The following is a 21,101-nucleotide window of genomic DNA, read 5'->3' on the forward strand; positions in this document are numbered from 1 at the left end:
ACTGGTGGTCAGTGTGGTCAGGTCACTGGTCAGTCACACTGGCAGTGGCACTCCTGCAGCAAAAGTGTGCACTGTTTAATTTTAATATAATATGTACTCCTGGCTCCTGCTATAACCTATAACTGGCACTGCAGTGCTCCCCAGTCTCCCCCACAATTATAAGCTGTGTGAGCTGAGCACAGTCAGATATATATACATAGATGATGCAGCACACTAGGCTGAGCAGTGCACACAGATATGGTATGTGACTGAGTCACTGTGTGTATCGTTTTTTTCAGGCAGAGAACGGATATATTAAATAAAACTGCACTGTCTGGTGGTCACTGTGGTCAGTCACTAGTAAACTCTGCACTCTCTACACTTCTACAGTACTCCTAAGCTCCAGTAAATCAGGTCAATCTCTCTCTCTCTCTCTCTTCTAATCTAAATGGAGAGGACGCCAGCCACGTCCTCTCCCTATCAATCTCAATGCACGTGTGAAAATGGCGGCGACGCGCGGCTCCTTATATAGAATCCGAGTCTCGCGATAGAATCCGAGCCTCGCGAGAATCCGACAGCGTCATGATGACGTTCGGGCGCGCTCGGGTTAACCGAGCAAGGCGGGAAGATCCGAGTCGCTCGGACCCGTGAAAAAAAACATGAAGTTCGTGCGGGTTCGGATTCAGAGAAACCGAACCCGCTCATCTCTAGTTTTGTGTTTTGGTTTTGGATTCGGTTCTGCGGCCGTGTTTTGGATTCGGACGCGTTTTGGCAAAACCTCCCTGAATTTTTTTTGTCAGATTCGGGTGTGTTTTGGATTTGGGTGTTTTTTACAAAAAAACCCTCAAAAACAGCTTAAATCATAGAATTTGGGGGTCATTTTTATCCCATAGTATTATTAACCCCAATAACCATAATTTCCACTCATTTTCAGTCTATTCTGAACACCTCACACCTCACAATATTATTTTTAGTCCTAAAATTTGCACCAAGGTCGCTGTATGGCTAAGCTAAGCGACCCAAGTGGCCGACACAAACAACTGGCCCATCTAGGAGTGGCACTGCAGTGTCAGACGGGTTCCTGTCTATAGACAGACAGTTAAAAGATAGACAGTCATTAGTTAGACACTATATGGTCGACAGTCAAAAGTCAGACAAGGTCAAAAGTCAGACAGGGTCAAAAGTCAGACAGGGTCAAAAGTCAGACAGGGTCAAAAGTCAGACACAAAAAAAGTTATTTTTTTCTGTTTTTTACAACTTTTGCCTCATTTACTATCCATGTCACACAAACTATTACATTTTAGTAAAGTTGTGGTGAGCGAAGCGGAGCGGAATGAGACACCGAGCCCGAAGCGTGGCGAGCGGACAAATTTCACCAATTTTGGGTTAAAAATGTTTACAAACACAAAAAAAAATATTATTTTTGTGTGTCTGACTTATGACCCTGTCTGACTTTTGACCCTGTCTGACTTTTGACCCTGTCTGACATTTGACTGTCTGACTTTTGACCCTGTCTGACTTTTGACCCTGTCTGACTTTTGACTGTCGACCATACAGTGTCTAACTAATGACTGTCTATCTTTTAACTGTCTATGAGCTATACCACACCCGTGTCAGACAGGATGGCAGATTTAAAAAATAGTCCCCAAACAGCACATGATGCAAAGAAAAAAAGAGGTGCACCAAGGTCGCTGGATGGCTAAGCTAAGCGACCCAAGTGGTCGACACAAACACCTGGCCCATCTAGGAGTGGCACTGCAGTGTCAGACAGGATGGCACTTCAAAAAATTGTCCCCAAACAGCACATGATGCAAAGATAAATGAAAGAAAAAAGAGGTGCAAGATGGAATTGTCCTTGGGCCCTCCCACCCACCCTTATGTTGTATAAACAGGACATGCACACTTTAACAAACCCATCATGTCAGCGACAGGGTCTGCCACACGACTGTGACTGAAATGACTGGTTGGTTTGGGCCCCCACCAAAAAAGAAGCAATCAATCTCTCCTTGCACAAACTGGCTCTACAGAGGCAAGATGTCCACCTCCTCCTCATCCTCCGATTCCTTACCCCTTTCACTGTGTACATCCCCCTCCTTACAGATTATTAATTCGTCCCCACTGGAATCCACCATCTCAGGTCCCTGTGTACTTTCTGGAGGCAATTGCTGGTGAATGTCTCCACGGATGAATTGATTATAATTCATTTTGATGAACATCATCTTCTCCACATTTTCTGGAAGTAACCTCGTACGCCGATTGCTGACAAGGTGAGCGGCTGCACTAAACACTCTTTCGGAGTACACAATGGAGGGGGGGGGCAACTTAGGTAAAATAAAGCCAGTTTGTGCAAGGGCCTCCAAATTGCCTCTTTTTCCTGCCAGTATACGTACGGACTGTCTGACGTGCCTACTTGGATGCGGTCACTCATATAATCCTCCACCATTCTTTCAATGGTGACAGAATCATATGCAGTTACAGTAGATGACATGTCAGTAATCGTTGGCAGGTCCTTCAGTCCGGACCAGATGTCAGCACTCGCTCCAGACTGCCCTGCATCACCGCCAGCGGGTGGGCTCGGAATTCTTAGCCTTTTCCTCGCACCCCCAGTTGCGGGAGAATGTGAAGGAGGAGCTGTTGACGGGTCACGTTCCGCTTGACTTGACAATTTTCTCACCAGCAGGTCTTTGAACCTCTGCAGACTTGTGTCTGCCGGAAAGAGAGATACAACGTAGGTCTTAAATGTAGGATCGAGCACGGTGGCCAAAATGTAGTGCTCTGATTTCCACAGATTGACCACCCGTGAATCCTGGTTAAGCGAATTAAGGGCTCCATCCACAAGTCCCACATGCCTAGCGGAATCGCTCTGTTTTAGCTCCTCCTTCAATCTCTCCAGCTTCCTCTGCAAAAGCCTGATGAGGGGAATGACCTGACTCAGGCTGGCAGTGTCTGAACTGACTTCACGTGGGTTGCAGAACCTTGCACAACGTTGAAATCATTCTCCACTGCGCTTGAGTCTGGTGCATTCCCCCTCCTTTGCCTATATCGTAGGCAGATGTATAGGCTTGAATGGCCTTTTGCTGCTCCTTCATCCTCTGAAGCATATAGATGGTTGAATTCCACCTCGTTACCACCTCTTGCTTCAGATGATGGCGGGGCAGGTTCAGGAGTGTTTGCTGGTGCTCCAGTCTTCGGCACGCGGTGGCTGAATGCCGAAAGTGGCCCTCAATTCTTCGGGCCACCGACAGCATCTCTTGCACACCCCTGTCGTTTTTTAAAAAATTCTGCACCACCAAATTCAATGTATGTGCAAAACACGGGACGTGCTGGAATTTGCCCAGATGTAATGCACGCACAATATTGGTGGCGTTGTCCGATGTCACAAATCCCCAGGAGAGTCCAATTGGGGTAAGCCATTCTGCGATGATGTTTCTCAGTTTCCGTAAGAGGTTGTCAGCTGTGTGCCTCTCATGGAAAGCGGTGATACAAAGCGTAGCCTGCCTAGGAACGAGTTTGTGTTTGCGAGATGCTGCTACCGGTGCCGCCGCTGCGATTCTTGCTGCGGGAGGCAACACATCTACCCAGTGGGCTGTCACAGTCATATAGTCCTGAGTCTGCCCTGCTCCACTTGTCCACATGTCCGTGGTTAAGTGGACATTTGGTACAACTGCATTTTTTAGGACACTGGTGACTCTTTTTCTGAGGTCTGTGTACATTTTCGGTATCGCCTGCCTAGAGAAGTGGAACCTAGATGGTATTTGGTACCGGGGACACACTAACTCAATAAATTGTCTAATTCCCTGTGAATTAACGGTGGATATCGGACACACGTTTAACACCACCCAGGCTGCCAAGGCCTGAGTTAACTGCTTTGCAGCAGGATGACTGCTGTGATATTTCATCTTCCTCGCAAAGGACTGTTGGACAGTCAATTGCTTACTGGAAGTAGTACAAGTGGTCTTCCGACTTCCCCTCTGGGATGACGATCGACTCCCAGCAGCAACAACAGCAACAACTTAACAGTGACATGGCCTGCAGGACTATTGGCTTTCCTGTGTAAGGTGGAAATTGACACTGAGGGAGTTGGTGGGGTGGTTTGCAGGAGCTTGGTTATAAGAGGAAGGGATTTAGTTGTCAGTGGACTGCTTCCACTGTCACCCAAAGTTTTTGAACTTGTCACTGACTTATGATGAATGCGGTCCAGGTGACGTATAAGGGAGGATGTTCCGAGGTGGTTAACGTCCTTACCCCTACTTATTACAGCTTGACAAAGGCAACACACGGCTTGACAAATGTCCGCATTTCTGTTAAAAAAATTCCATACCGACGAGGTGATTTTTTCTGTAATTTGACCAGGCATGTCAATGGCCATATTCGTCCCACGGACAACAGGTTAGAGATGAGCGCCGGAAATTTTTCGGGTTTTGTGTTTTGGTTTTGGGTTCGGTTCCGCGGCCGTGTTTTGGGTTCGACCGCGTTTTGGCAAAACCTCACCGAATTTTTTTTGTCGGATTCGGGTGTGTTTTGGATTCGGGTGTTTTTTTCAAAAAACCCTAAAAAACAGCTTAAATCATAGAATTTGGGGGTCATTTTGATCCCAAGGTATTATTAACCTCAAAAACCATAATTTCCACTCATTTTCAGTCTATTCTGAATACCTCACACCTCACAATATTATTTTTAGTCCTAAAATTTGCACCGAGGTCGCTGTGTGAGTAAGATAAGCGACCCTAGTGGCCGACACAAACACCGGGCACATCTAGGAGTGGCACTGCAGTGTCACGCAGGATGTCCCTTCCAAAAAACCCTCCCCAAACAGCACATGACGCAAAGAAAAAAAGAGGCGCAATGAGGTAGCTGACTGTGTGAGCAAGATAAGCGACCCTAGTGGCCGACACAAACACCGGGCCCATCTAGGAGTGGCACTGCAGTGTCACGCAGGATGTCCCTTCTAAAAAACCCTCCCCAAACAGCACATGACGCAAAGAAAAAAAGAGGCGCAATGAGGTAGCTGACTGTGTGAGTAAGATAAGCGACCCTAGTGGCCGACACAAACACCGGGCCCATCTAGGAGTGGCACTGCAGTGTCACGCAGGATGTCCCTTCCAAAAAACCCTCCCCAAACAGCACATGACGCAAAGAAAAAAAGAGGCGCAATGAGGTAGCTGACTGTGTGAGCAAGATAAGCGACCCTAGTGGCCGACACAAACACCGGGCCCATCTAGGAGTGGCACTGCAGTGTCACGCAGGATGGCCCTTCCAAAAAACCCTCCCCAAACAGCACATGACGCAAAGAAAAATAAAAGAAAAAAGAGGTGCAAGATGGAATTGTCCTTGGGCCCTCCCACCCACCCTTATGTTGTATAAACAGGACATGCACACTTTAACCAACCCATCATTTCAGTGACAGGGTCTGCCACACGACTGTGACTGATATGACGGGTTGGTTTGGACCCCCCCCCAAAAAAGAAGCAATTAATCTCTCCTTGCACAAACTGGCTCTACAGAGGCAAGATGTCCACCTCATCATCATCCTCCGATATATCACCGTGTACATCCCCCTCCTCACAGATTATCAATTCGTCCCCACTGGAATCCACCATCTCAGCTCCCTGTGTACTTTGTGGAGGCAATTGCTGCTGGTCAATGTCTCCGCGGAGGAATTGATTATAATTCATTTTAATGAACATCATCTTCTCCACATTTTCTGGATGTAACCTCATACGCCGATTGCTGACAAGGTGAGCGGCGGCACTAAACACTCTTTCGGAGTACACACTTGTGGGAGGGCAACTTAGGTAGAATAAAGCCAGTTTGTGCAAGGGCCTCCAAATTGCCTCTTTTTCCTGCCAGTATAAGTACGGACTGTGTGACGTGCCTACTTGGATGCGGTCACTCATATAATCCTCCACCATTCTTTCAATGTTGAGAGAATCATATGCAGTGACAGTAGACGACATGTCCGTAATCGTTGTCAGGTCCTTCAGTCCGGACCAGATGTCAGCATCAGCAGTCGCTCCAGACTGCCCTGCATCACCGCCAGCGGGTGGGCTCGGAATTCTGAGCCTTTTCCTCGCACCCCCAGTTGCGGGAGAATGTGAAGGAGGAGATGTTGACAGGTCGCGTTCCGCTTGACTTGACAATTTTCTCACCAGCAGGTCTTTCAACCCCAGCAGACTTGTGTCTGCCGGAAAGAGAGATCCAAGGTAGGCTTTAAATCTAGGATCGAGCACGGTGGCCAAAATGTAGTGCTCTGATTTCAACAGATTGACCACCCGTGAATCCTTGTTAAGCGAATTAAGGGCTCCATCCACAAGTCCCACATGCCTAGCGGAATCGCTCCGTGTTAGCTCCTCCTTCAATGTCTCCAGCTTCTTCTGCAAAAGCCTGATGAGGGGAATGACCTGACTCAGGCTGGCAGTGTCTGAACTGACTTCACGTGTGGCAAGTTCAAAGGGCATCAGAACCTTGCACAACGTTGAAATCATTCTCCACTGCACTTGAGACAGGTGCATTCCACCTCCTATATCGTGCTCAATTGTATAGGCTTGAATGGCCTTTTGCTGCTCCTCCAACCTCTGAAGCATATAGAGGGTTGAATTCCACCTCGTTACCACTTCTTGCTTCAGATGATGGCAGGGCAGGTTCAGTAGTTTTTGGTGGTGCTCCAGCCTTCTGTACGTGGTGCCTGTACGCCGAAAGTGTCCCGCAATTCTTCTGGCCACCGACAGCATCTCTTGCACGCCCCTGTCGTTTTTTAAAAAATTCTGCACCACCAAATTCAAGGTATGTGCAAAACATGGGACGTGCTGGAATTTGCCCATATTTAATGCACACACAATATTGCTGGCGTTGTCCGATGCCACAAATCCACAGGAGAGTCCAATTGGGGTAAGCCATTCTGCGATGATCTTCCTCAGTTGCCGTAAGAGGTTTTTAGCTGTGTGCGTATTCTGGAAAGCGGTGATACAAAGCGTAGCCTGCCTAGGAAAGAGTTGGCGTTTGCGAGATGCTGCTACTGGTGCCGCCGCTGCTGTTCTTGCGGCGGGAGTCCATACATCTACCCAGTGGGCTGTCACAGTCATATAGTCCTGACCCTGCCCTGCTCCACTTGTCCACATGTCCGTGGTTAAGTGGACATTGGGTACAACTGCATTTTTTAGGACACTGGTGAGTCTTTTTCTGACGTCCGTGTACATTCTCGGTATCGCCTGCCTACAGAAGTGGAACCTAGATGGTATTTGGTAACGGGGGCACACTGCCTCAATAAATTGTCTAGTTCCCTGTGAACTAACGGCGGATACCGGACGCACGTCTAACACCAACATAGTTGTCAAGGCCTCAGTTATCCGCTTTGCAGCAGGATGACTGCTGTGATATTTCATCTTCCTCGCAAAGGACTGTTGGACAGTCAATTGCTTACTGGAAGTAGTACAAGTGGGCTTACGACTTCCCCTCTGGGATGACCATCGACTCCCAGCAGCAACAACAGCAGCACCAGCAGCAGTAGGCGTTACACGCAAGGATGCATCGGAGGAATCCCAGGCAGGAGAGGACTCGTCAGAATTGCCAGTGACATGGCCTGCAGGACTATTGGCATTCCTGGGGAAGGAGGAAATTGACACTGAGGGAGTTGGTGGGGTGGTTTGCGTGAGCTTGGTTACAAGAGGAAGGGATTTACTGGTCAGTGGACTGCTTCCGCTGTCGCCCAAAGTTTTTGAACTTGTCACTGACTTATTATGAATGCGCTGCAGGTGACGTATAAGGGAGGATGTTCCGAGGTGGTTAACGTCCTTACCCCTACTTATTACAGCTTGACAAAGGGAACACACGGCTTGACAAATGTTGTCCGCATTTCTGGTGAAATACCTCCACACCGAAGAGCTGATTTTTTTGGTATTTTCACCAGGCATGTCAACGGCCATATTCCTCCCACGGACAACAGGTGTCTCCCCGGGTGCCTGACTTAAACAAACCACCTCACCATCAGAATCCTCCTGGTCAATTTCCTCCCCAGCGCCAGCAACACCCATATCCTCCTCATCCTGGTGTACTTCAACACTGACATCTTCAATCTGACTATCAGAAACTGGACTGCGGGTGCTCCTTCCAGCACTTGCAGGGGGCGTGCAAATGGTGGAAGGCGCATGCTCTTCACGTCCAGTGTTGGGAAGGTCAGGCATCGCAACCGACACAATTGGACTCTCCTTGTGGATTTGGGATTTCGAAGAACGCACAGTTCTTTGCGGTGCTTTTGCCAGCTTGAGTCTTTTCAGTTTTCTAGCGAGAGGCTGAGTGCTTCCATCCTCATGTGAAGCTGAACCACTAGCCATGAACATAGGCCAGGGCCTCAGCCGTTCCTTGCCACTCCGTGTGGTAAATGGCATATTGGCAAGCTTACGCTTCTCCTCCGACAATTTTATTTTAGGTTTTGGAGTCCTTTTTTTACTGATATTTGGTGTTTTGGATTTGACATGCTCTGTACTATGACATTGGGCATCGGCCTTGGCAGACGACGTTGCTGGCATTTCATCGTCTCGGCCATGACTAGTGGCAGCAGCTTCAGCACGAGGTGGAAGTGGATCTTGATCTTTCCCTAATTTTGGAACCTCAACATTTTTGTTCTCCATATTTTAATAGGCACAACTAAAAGGCACCTCAGGTAAACAATGGAGATGGATGGATACTAGTATACAATTATGGATGGACTGCCGAGTGCCGACACAGAGGTAGCTACAGCCGTGGACTACCGTACTATACTGTGTCTGCTGCTAATATAGACTGGATGATAATGAGATGTAGTATGTATAAAGAAGAAAGAAAAAAAAACCACGGGTAGGTGGTATACAATTATGGATGGACTGCCGAGTGCCGACACAGAGGTAGCTACAGCCGTGGACTACCGTACTGTACGGTGTCTGCTGCTAATATAGACTGGATGATAATGAGATGTAGTATGTATAAAGAAGAAAGAAAAAAAAAACACGGGTAGGTGGTATACAATTATGGATGGACTGCCGAGTGCCGACACAGAGGTAGCTACAGCCGTGGACTACCGTACTGTACTGTGTCTGCTGCTAATATAGACTGGATGATAATGAGATGTAGTATGTATAAAGAAGAAAGAAAAAAAACCACGGGTAGGTGGTATACAATTATGGATGGACTGCCGAGTGCCGACACAGAGGTAGCTACAGCCATGGACTACCGTACTGTACTGTGTCTGCTGCTAATATAGACTGGATGATAATGAGATGTAGTATGTATAAAGAAGAAAGAAAAAAAAACCACGGTTAGGTGGTATACAATTATGGATGGACTGCCGAGTGCCGACACAGAGGTAGCTACAGCCGTGGACTACCGTACTGTACTGTGTCTGCTGCTAATATAGACTGGATGATAATGAGATGTAGTATGTATAAAGAAGAAAGAAAAAAAAACCACGGGTAGGTGGTATACAATTATGGATGGACTGCCGAGTGCCGACACAGAGGTAGCTACAGCCGTGGACTACCGTACTGTACTGTGTCTGCTGCTAATATAGACTGGATGATAATGAGATGTAGTATGTATAAAGAAGAAAGAAAAAAAAACCACGGGTAGGTGGTATACAATTATGGACGGACTGCCGAGTGCCGACACAGAGGTAGCTACAGCCGTGAACTACCGTACTGTACTGTGTCTGCTGCTAATATAGACTGGTTGATAAAGAGCTGTAGTAGTATGTATGTATAAAGAAGAAAGAAAAAAAAACCACGGGTAGGTGGTATACAATTATGGACGGACTGCCGAGTGCCGACACAGAGGTAGCTACAGCCGTGAACTACCGTACTGTGTCTGTTGCTAATATAGACTGGTTGATAAAGAGATGTAGTAGTATGTATGTATAAAGAAGAAAGAAAAAAAAACCTCGGGTAGGTGGTATACAATTATGGACGGACTGCCGAGTGCCGACACAGAGGTAGCTACAGCCGTGAACTACCGTACTGTGTCTGCTGCGACTGGATGATAAATAATGATATAAAAAATATATATATATCACTACTGCAGCCGGACAGGTATATATATTATATAATGACGGACCTGCTGGACACTGTCTGTCAGCAGAATGAGTTTTTTATAGAATAAAAAAAAAAACACCACACAAGTGAAGTCACACGACGAGTGTTTAACTTTTTCAGGCAATCACACAATATAGTATACTACTAACTATACTGGTGGTCAGTGTGGTCAGGTCACTGGTCAGTCACACTGGCAGTGGCACTCCTGCAGCAAAAGTGTGCACTGTTTAATTTTAATATAATATGTACTCCTGGCTCCTGCTATAACCTATAACTGGCACTGCAGTGCTCCCCAGTCTCCCCCACAATTATAAGCTGTGTGAGCTGAGCACAGTCAGATATATATACATAGATGATGCAGCACACTGGGCTGAGCAGTGCACACAGATATGGTATGTGACTGAGTCACTGTGTGTATCGTTTTTTTCAGGCAGAGAACGGATATATTAAATAAAACTGCACTGTCTGGTGGTCACTGTGGTCAGTCACTAGTAAACTCTGCACTCTCTACACTTCTACAGTACTCCTAAGCTCCAGTAAATCAGGTCAATCTCTCTCTCTTCTAATCTAAATGGAGAGGACGCCAGCCACGTCCTCTCCCTATCAATCTCAATGCACGTGTGAAAATGGCGGCGACGCGCGGCTCCTTATATAGAATCCGAGTCTCGCGATAGAATCCGAGCCTCGCGAGAATCCGACAGCGTCATGATGACGTTCGGGCGCGCTCGGGTTAACCGAGCAAGGCGGGAAGATCCGAGTCGCTCGGACCCGTGAAAAAAAACATGAAGTTCGTGCGGGTTCGGATTCAGAGAAACCGAACCCGCTCATCTCTACAACAGGTGTCTCCCCGGGTGCCTGACTTAAACAAACCACCTCACCATCAGAATCCTCCTGGTCAATTTCCTCCTCAGCGCCAGCAACACCCATATCGTCATCCTGGTGTACTTCAAGTGACATCTTCAATCTGACTATCAGGAACTGGACTGCGGGTGCTCCTTCCAGCACTTGCAGGGGGCGTGCAAATGGTGGAAGGCGCCACCTCTTCCCGTCCAGTGTTGGGAAGGTCAGGCATCGCAACCGACACAATTGGACTCTCCTTGGGGATTTGTGATGTAGAAGAACGCACAGTTCTTTGCTGTGCTTTTGCCAGCTTAAGTCTTTTCATTTTTCTAGCGAGAGGATGAGTGCTTCCATCCTCATGTGAAGCTGAACCACTAGCCATGAACCATAGGCCAGGGCCTCAGCCGTTCCTTGCCACTCCGTGTCGTAAATGGCATATTGGCAAGTTTACGCTTCTCATCAGACGCTTTTAATTTTGGTTTGTGGGTCATTTTACTGAACTTTTGTTTTTTGGATTTTACAAGCTCTCTACTATGACATTGGGCATCGGCCTTGGCAGACGACGTTGATGGCATTTCATCGTCTCGGCCATGACTAGTGGCAGCAGCTTCAGCACGAGATGGAAGTGGATCTTGATCTTTCCCTATTTTACCCTCCACATTTTTGTTCTCCATTTTTTAATGTGTGGAATTATATGCCAGTAATATATCAATAGCAATGGCCTACTGTACCGTACTGCTATATATTATATACTGGTGGTTAGCAAAATTCTGCACTGTCCTCCTACTATATATACTGCGCACAACAACTAAAAAGCACCACAGGTATGGATGGATAGTACACTTGACGACACAGAGGTAGGTAGAGCAGTAGCCTACTGTACCGTACTGCTATATATTATATACTGGTGGTCAGTAAAATTCTGCACTGTCCTCCTACTATATGTACTGCGCACAACAACTAAAATGCACCACAGGTATGGATGGATAGTATACTTGACGACACAGAGGTAGGTAGAGCAGTGGCCTACTGTACCGTACTGCTATATATTATATACTGTTGGTCAGCAAAATTCTGCACTGTCCTCCTACTGTATATACTGCGCACAACTAAAATGCACCACAGGTATGGATGGATAGTATACTTGACGACACAGAGGTAGGTAGAGCAGTGGACTACTGTACCGTACTGATATATAATACTGGTGGTCACTGGTCAGCAAAATTCTGCACTGTCCTCCTATACTACAATGCAGCACAGATATGGAGCGTTTTTCAGGCAGAGAACGTAGATATTTTCAGCACACTGAGCACAGATATTTGCAGCACACTGAGCACAGATATTTGCAGCACACTGAATACAGAAACTGAGAGAACGCTGCACGTCCTCTCCCTATCATCTCCATTGCACGAGTGAAAATGGCGGCGACGCGCGACTCCTTATATAGAATACGAATCTTGCGAGAATCCGACAGCGGGATGATGACGTTCGGGCGCGCTCAGGTTAACCGAGCAAGGCGGGAGGATCCGAGTCTGCCTCGGACCCGTGTAAAATGGGTGAAGTTCGGGGGGGTTCGGATTCCATCACTACTTTAAACGTGTAGAAACAGTGAAATAAAAAAAGATTAAACAGACTGCAAAGAAAATGAAACCACAAAGTGCATATAATCTGGAGTATGGAGGAGGTGACCAGGGTTGTGGTGAGTCGGCAGTCAGAGGAGGATCGGAGGGAGCGGGATGGAGTGCCGCGTCATGTTGCATGGCGATAACAGGACAAATACATTATTCATTATTTATTTGTTCACCCACAGTAGTAGAACTGAAGCCCTCATTTGGGTATTCGGCTGTGCTACAGTATATGCGGCTGCCACATAAATTATCCAATGGTGGTTTATTTTTATTTTCTTATGAATTTTTTAAAAACTTTTTTACTATTGCACATAGTATTATGATCATGTCCTCCTAATAGTCCTCAGCTTTGACTGCTGTGTCCTGATTTATGGCCAACAAATAGGGCAGGGCTTACAGGCAAGCTGGCAGACCTTGGCCGCGGTTTGGTATATCAGGGCAGCTGCAAGGCATGGTGTTGTAGATACTGTAGGGCAGGCATGCCAAACTGCAGCCCTCCAGCTGTTGTGAAACTACATATCCCAGCATGCCCTGACACAGTTTTGCTGTCAGACAATGCTAAACATTTGTCAGGGCATGCTGGGATGTGTAGTTTTTCAACAGCTGGAGGGCCGCAGTTTGGACATGCCTGTTGTCGGGGTTGGGCTTACTGTGTCCAGCGCTGAAATATTGGAGAATGCGCGATGATGTCACTGCGGGCTGCTCGTCCCCCAACAACGTTGTACAGGGTGGTCCATAAGTGTGGAAACGTCCTTATAAAAAGGAGATGAGTAAGGAAATGATATTTGCCCTAAAATCTTTTCCCCCACTCCCATATTATATATATAGACACTGGTTTAATATTTCCTTACTTATTTCCTTTTTAGAAGGACGTTTCCACACTTATGGACCACTCTGTATTTTGAGAAGATCCCAAGCCAGGAACCGATTACTCTTAAGCATCTGTTTATGGGGTTATAAAAATGAATCTACAGTAAAAGCACAGAGGCAGCAGTTTGATAAATAAGATTTGCTTTGTTACAGATATCAACCTGTGGAATGACCTTTTATTCCCTAATGACCTTTGGCCCAAGGTCATTATGTTTATCCGGCATAGTTAGGGTTAAAGTCGACGTTATAAGGGTTATTGGCCCTCATTCCGAGTCGTTCGCTCGGTAATTTTCTTCGCATCGCAGCGTTTTTCTGCTTAGTACGCATGCGCAATGTTCGCACTGCGACTGCGCCAAGTAATTTAACAATGAAGATAGTTTTTTTACTCACGGCTTTTTCTTCGCTCCGGCGATCGTAATGTGATTGACAGGAAATGGGTGTTACTGGGCGGAAACACGGCGTTTTATGGGCGTGTGGATAAAAACGCTACCGTTTCCGGAAAAAACGCGGGAGTGGCTGGAGAAACGGGGGAGTGTCTGGGCGAACGCTGGGTGTGTTTGTGACGTCAAACCAGGAACGACAAGCACTGAACTGATCGCAGATGCCGAGTAAGTCTGAAGCTACTCTGAAACTGCTAAGTAGTTTGTAATCGCAATATTGCGAATACATCGTTCGCAATTTTAAGAAGCTAAGATTCACTCCCAGTAGGCGGAGGCTTAGCGTGTGTAACTCTGCTAAAATCGCCTTGCGAGCGAACAACTCGGAATGAGGGCCATGGTTCAATTAGGGTCACTTTTAATGCTGTTCCAAACACACAGATCTATGATGATTAATCTCACCAGCCAGACTGGTTCTAATTACTTCCATTCCAATGATAACACTTCAACAACTCTAAAATGTTCACTTGTACTAATTAACGGCGCTAGGGCCAAGTACATGAGCCAAGAAATATTAAAGGCCTGATACAATGTATCTGTGAGTATGCCAGGGACGGGCACGGGGACAGCCAAAATATTGCGCTATCCTAGCACCTGTCAGGAACAACTCAGTGATGGATTTTTGTATTATCTATTAAAGAATAAAGTTTAACTTTAAATTCATGGACTTTGTGGAAGTAATCTTCTGATGAAGGTACGAGACGCTCTGGGGGTCGTTCATGATGAAGCCAAAGTTATCGAGCCCTGTGTCATGGCTGTTGCATCTAGCTTTGTATTTGTGTATATACTGTATATTGGGCCTAATTCAGAGTTTATCGCAGTAGCAAATTTGTTAGCAGTTGGGCAAAACCATGGCCCTCATTCCGAGTTGATCGCTCGCTAGCTGCTTTTAGCAGCATTGCACACGCTAGGCCGCCGCCCTCTGGGAGTGTATCTTAGCTTAGCAGAATAGCAAACGAAAGATTAGCAGAACTGCTACTAAATAATTCCCTGCAGTTTCTGAGTATCTCCAGACCTACTCCTAGATTGCGATCAGCTCGGTCCGTTTAGTGCCTGGTTTGACGTCACAAATGCGCCCTGCGTTCGGCCAGCCACTCCCCCGTTTCTCCAGCCACTCCTGCGTTTTTACCTGGCACGCCTGCTTTTTTTTAGCACACTCCCTGAAAACGCCAAGTTGCCGCCCAGAAACACCCACTTCCTGTCAATCACACTACGATCACTCGAGCGATGATAAAACGTCGCTTGAGCTTGTGCAAATCTCCAAAGTTTTGTGTGAAATTACTTAGCGCATGCGCACTGCGTACCATGCGCATGCGCATTTTCCACCTAATCGCTGCGTTGCGAAAATCGGCAACGAGCGAACAACTGGGAATGACCACCCATGTGCACTGCAGGTGGGGCAGATGTAACGTGCAGAGAGAGTTAGATTTGGGTGGGTTATATTGTTTCTGTGCAGGGTAAATACTGGCTGCTTTATTTTTACACTGCAATTTAGATTTCAGTTTGAACACACCCCACCCAAATCTAACTTTCTCTGCACATGTTATATCTGCCTCCCCTGCAGTGCACATGGGCCCTCATTCCGAGTTGTTCGCTCGGTATTTTTCATCGCATCGCAGTGAAAATCCGCTTAGTACGCATGCGCAATGTTCGCACTGCGACTGCGCCAAGTAACTTTACTATGATGAAAGTATTTTTACTCACGGCTTTTTCTTCGCTCCGGCGATCGTAATGTGATTGACAGGAAATGGGTGTTACTGGGCGGAAACACGGTGTTTCAGGGGCGTGTGGCTGAAAACGCTACCGTTTCCGGAAAAAACGCAGGAGTGGCCGGGGAAACGGTGGGAGTGCCTGGGCGAACGCTGGGTGTGTTTGTGACGTCAACCAGGAACGACAAGCACTGAAATGATCGCACAGGCAGAGTAAGTCTGGAGCTACTCTGAAACTGCTAAGTAGTTAGTAATCGCAATATTGCGATTACATCGGTCGCAATTTTAAGAAGCTAAGATTCACTCCCAGTAGGCGGCGGCTTAGCGTGTGTAACTCTGCTAAATTCGCCTTGCGACCGATCAACTCGGAATGAGGGCCATGGTTTTGCCCAACTGCTAACAAATTTGCTGCTGCGATCAGATCTGAATTAGGCCCATTGTGCAGATGTGCTATTACATGCTTAGACAGATGGCTGTACTTGGCTTTGCTTTATGGACAGAGAGTGTGTAGCTGTTACGCCCTGAATTAACTGCTGGAATCGCTATATACATTTTGTGGACATTATAGTAACATGTACCACACGGGGAACAAATGAGGTTCCGGATTTTGCAGTGTGCTACAGAGCGTGTAATGCACAATTCTCCGATTTTTATATTGATGTACAAATTTCTCTTCATTACTTAGTCATTCCTTTGCTCTGTTTTGGGGCAGCTGTTTATGCAGCGCAGAATATTGCTATGAAATAGTGGATTTTAAATATTTAGATGAAAAATTCAGGTACTTAACAATAAGATCTCTGCAAGTTGCTTTCATTTATGAGTTTTCATGTAAGGATTATAGGAGCATCAGTGCAGCCATACTGTGGTATCAGTCCACATGGCCTTACGCAATAGTCTGCAAGTTGCAGGAATTGCTGCGCTTCCTGTGATTTAGGAGGTCATTCCGAGTTGTTCGCTCGCAAGCTGCTTTTAGCAGCTTTGCACACGCTAAGCCGCCGCCTACTGGGAGTGAATCTTAGCATATTAAAATTGCGAACGAAAGATTCGCAATATTGCGAAAAGACTTCTCTGTGCAGTTTCTGAGTAGCTCGAGACTTACTCTGCCAGTGCGATCAGTTCAGTGCTTGTCGTTCCTGGTTTGACGTCACAAACACACCCAGCGTTCGCCCAGACACTCCTCCGTTTCTCCAGCCACTCCCGCGTTTTTCCCAGAAACGGCAGCGTTTTTTCGCACACACCCATAAAACGGCCAGTTTCCGCCCAGAAACACCCACTTCCTGTCAATCACACTACGATCACCAGAACGAAGAAAAAACCTTGTAATGCCGTGAGTAAAATACCTAACTGCATAGCAAATTTACTTGGCGCAGTCGCACTGCGGACATTGCGCATACGCATTAGCGACTAATCGCTCCGTTGCGACAAAAAAATAACGAGCGAACAACTCGGAATGACCCCCTTAGCTCGTAGATTTAAAGCAGCAATAATTTAAAAGGAAAAACTAACCTGGGACAAGTATGGCTAATGCTATCATTAAGCAAACCTAGGTGGATGCCAAAGGTTGGCTAGTGTGTCAGTGATTATGTGGTGCCATGACTTCCAATGGCCTCTAGTACACTTTGTTTGTATTACTTTTTGTGTGTTTAAGTGGTTTATTTACTAAGCCATGAATGGAGAAAAAGTACCAGGCAATCATCTCTTGTCATGTTACATGCTGTGCATGAAAAATTACTGTTAGTAGCCGGGTAGTTGGGGCCAGAGGTGCCGCTTACTTGTAAAACACCCGGTGCGGGCGCGGATGAAAGGGGGCATGGCTTCACAGCAGGGGGTGTGGCTTCGCGGTACGTGGCTTGGCTAAGCGCCCTGACCCCTGTTTTCGGCACACTGTGGGTCCAGGGGATACGGACTACCCCCTGAGACTGGTGCATCTGCAGTGCTGACTTCTGCATTGTGACAGGAGCTCGGTTGCAGCACGTTATGTCATAGGAGGGTAACACCCGGGTGCGGGCTGCACCCCACGCACCCACCTTGTGACGCCACTGGTTGGGACTTCATCTCTGTCCACTTTATCTCCGTCCAGGGCTTAGTAAATAGACTCCTAAATCTGCAAAGTACAGTACAATTCCTGTCCTTTCCTGGACACACACCAGCAGAGTGCATCTAGCAATTTACATTTCCAGCACCATCTCCATCCATAGCGGGCAGGAATTAGGGGGTCTTCTGTGTATACCCGAACCTTAATAGTATGTCAACAGCAAAAACAGATACGTTTCTAGGGAGGAAAGCACAGTACCCTGGCCCAACACTATAGGAGCAGGTCTCCGGGGAGGAAAGCACAGTACCCTGGCCCAACGCTAATGGAGCAGGTTTCTGGGGAGGAAAGCACAGTACCCTGGCCCAACACTAATGGAGCAGGTTTCTAGGGAGGAAAGCACAGTACCCTGGCCCAACACTAATGGAGCAGGTCTCTGGGGAGGAAAGCACAGTACCCTGGCCCAACGCTAATGGAGCAGGTTTCTGGGGAGGAAAGCACAGTACCCTGGCCCAACACTAATGGAGCAGGTTTCTGGGGAGGAAAGCACAGTACCCTGGCCCAACGCTAATGGAGCAGGTTTCTGGGGAGGAAAGCACAGAACCCTGGCCCAACGCTAATGGAGCAGGTTTCTGGGGAGGAAAGCACAGTACCCTGGCCCAACGCTAATGGAGCAGTTTTCTGGGGAGGAAAGCACAGTACCCTGGCCCAACACTAATGGAGCAGGTTTCTGGGGAGGAAAGCACAGTACCCTGGCCCAACACTAATGGAGCAGGTTTCTGGGGAGGAAAGCACAGTACCCTGGCCCAACGCTAATGGAGCAGGTTTCTGGGGAGGAAAGCACAGAACCCTGGCCCAACGCTAATGGAGCAGGTTTCTGGGGAGGAAAGCACAGTACCCTGGCCCAACGCTAATGGAGCAGGTCTCTGGGGAGGAAAGCACAGTACCCTGGCCCAACACTAATGGAGCAGGTTTCTGGGGAGGAAAGCACAGTACCCTGGCCCAACACTAATGGAGCAGGTTTCTGGGGAGGAAAGCACAGTACCCTGGCCCAACGCTAATGGAGCAGGTTTCTGGGGAGGAAAGCACAGAACCCTGGCCCAACGCTAATGGAGCAGGTTTCTGGGGAGGAAAGCACAGTACCCTGGCCCAACGCTAGTGTAGCAGTTTTCTGGGGAGGAAAGCACAGTACCCTGGCCCAACACTAATGGAGCAGGTTTCTGGGGAGGAAAGCACAGTACCCTGGCCCAACACTAATGGAGCAGGTTTCTGGGGAGGAAAGCACAGTACCCTGGCCCAACGCTAATGGAGCAGGTTTCTGGGGAGGAAAGCACAGAACCCTGGCCCAACGCTAATGGAGCAGGTTTCTGGGGAGGAAAGCACAGTACCCTGGCCCAACGCTAATGGAGCAGTTTTCTGGGGAGGAAAGCACAGTACCCTGGCCCAACACTAATGGAGCAGGTTTCTGGGGAGGAAAGCACAGTACCCTGGCCCAACACTAATGGAGCAGGTTTCTGGGGAGGAAAGCACAGTACCCTGGCCCAACGCTAATGGAGCAGGTTTCTGGGGAGGAAAGCACAGAACCCTGGCCCAACGCTAATGGAGCAGGTTTCTGGGGAGGAAAGCACAGTACCCTGGCCCAACGCTAATGGAGCAGGTTTCTGGGGAGGAAAGCGCAGTACCCTGGTCCAACGCTAATGGAGCAGGTTTCTGGGGAGGAAAGCACAGTACCCTGGCCCAACACTAATGGAGCAGGTTTCTAGGGAGGAAAGCACAGTACCCTGGCCCAACACTAATGGAGCAGGTTTCTAGGGAGGAAAGCACAGTACCCTGGCCCAACGCTAATGGAGCAGGTCTCTGGGGAGGAAAGCACAGTACCCTGGCCCAACGCTAATGGAGCAGGTTTCTGGGGAGGAAAGCACAATACCCTGGCCCAATGCTAATGGAGCAGGTCTCTGGGGAGGAAAGCACAGTACACTGGCCCAATGCTAATGGAGCAGGTTTCTGGGGAGGAAAGCACAGTATGCCTGGCCCAATGCTAATGGAGCAGGTTTCTGGGGAGGAAAGCAGAGTACCCTGGCCCAACGCTAATGGAGCAGGTCTCTGGGGAGGAAAGCACAGTACCCTGACCCAACGCTAATGGAGCAGGTTTCTGGGGAGGAAAGCACAGTATGCCTGGCCCAATGCTAATGGAGCAGGTTTCTGGGGAGGAAAGCACAGTACCCTGGCCCAACACCAATGGAGCAGGTTTCTGGGGAGGAAAGCACAGTACCCTGGCCCAACGCTAATGGAGCAGGTTTCTGGGGAGGAAAGCACAGTACCCTGGCCCAACGCTAATGGAGTAGGTCTCTGGGAGGAAAGCACAGTACCCTGGCCCAACGCTAATGGAGCAGGTTTCTGGGGAGGAAAGCACAGTACCCTGGCCCAACGCTAATGGAGCAGGTTTCTGGGGAGGAAAGCACAGTACCCTGGCCCAACACTAATGGAGCAGGTTTCTGGGGATTAAAGCACAGTACCCTGGCCCAACACCAATGGAGCAGGTCTCTGGGGAGGAAAGCACAGTACACTGGCCCAACGCTAATGGAGCAGGTTTCTACGGAGGAAAGCACAGTACCCTGGCCCAACGCTAATGGAGCAGGTTTCTGGGGAGGACAGCACAGTACCCTGGCCCAACGCTAATGGAGCAGGTTTTTACGGAGGAAAGCACAGTACCCTGGCCCAACGCTAATGGAGCAGGTTTCTGGGGAGGACAGCACAGTACCCTGGTCCAACGCTAATGGAGCAGGTTTCTACGGAGGAAAGCACAGTACCCTGGCCCAACGCTAATGGAGCAGGTTTCTGGGGAGGAAAGCACAGTACCCTGGCCCAACGCTAATGGAGCAGGTCTCTGGGGAGGAAAGCACAATACCCTAGCCCAACGCTAATGGAGCAGGTTTCTACGGAGGAAAGCACAGTACCCTGGCCCAACGCTAATGGAGCTGGTCTCTGGGGAGGAAAGCACAGTACCCTGGCCCAACGCTAAAGGAGCAGGTTTCTGGGGAGGAAAGCAGAGTACCCTGGCCCAACACTAATGGAGCAGGTTTCTGGGGAGGAAAGCACAGTACCCTGGCCCAACGCTAATGGAGCAGGTTTCTGGGGAGGAAAGCAGAGTACCCTGGCCCAACACTAATGGAGCAGGTTTCTGGGGAGGAAAGCACAGTACCCTGGCCCAACGCTAATGGAGCAGGTTTCTGGGGAGGAAAGCACAGTACCCTGGCCCAACGCTAATGGAGCAGGTTTCTACGGAGGAAAGCACAGTACCCTGGCCCAACGCTAATGGAGCAGGTCTCCGGGGAGGAAAGCACAGTACCCTGGCCCAACGCTAATGGAGCAGGTCTCCGGGGAGGAAAGCACAGTACCCTGGCCCAACGCTAATGGAGCAGGTTTCTGGGGAGGAAAGCACAGTACCCTGGCCCAACGCTATAAGAGCAGGTTTCTACGGAGGAAAGCACAGTACCCTGGCCCAACACTAATGGAGCAGGTTTCTGGGGAGGAAAGCACAGTACCCT

The 21,101-nt window shown here is 48.3% G+C and overlaps 1 protein-coding gene across 3 annotated transcripts in view; it reads left to right on the forward strand.

Annotated features, from left to right (window-relative positions):
* Window positions 1–21,101, forward strand: part of CDH13 (cadherin 13) — a 1,087,951-nt gene that overhangs the window by 504,991 nt on the left and 561,859 nt on the right. The gene's annotated exons all lie outside the window — the stretch shown is intronic.

This window comes from Pseudophryne corroboree, chromosome 11, assembly GCF_028390025.1.
Source record: "Pseudophryne corroboree isolate aPseCor3 chromosome 11, aPseCor3.hap2, whole genome shotgun sequence".
In the NCBI taxonomy this organism is placed as follows: domain Eukaryota; kingdom Metazoa; phylum Chordata; class Amphibia; order Anura; family Myobatrachidae; genus Pseudophryne; species Pseudophryne corroboree.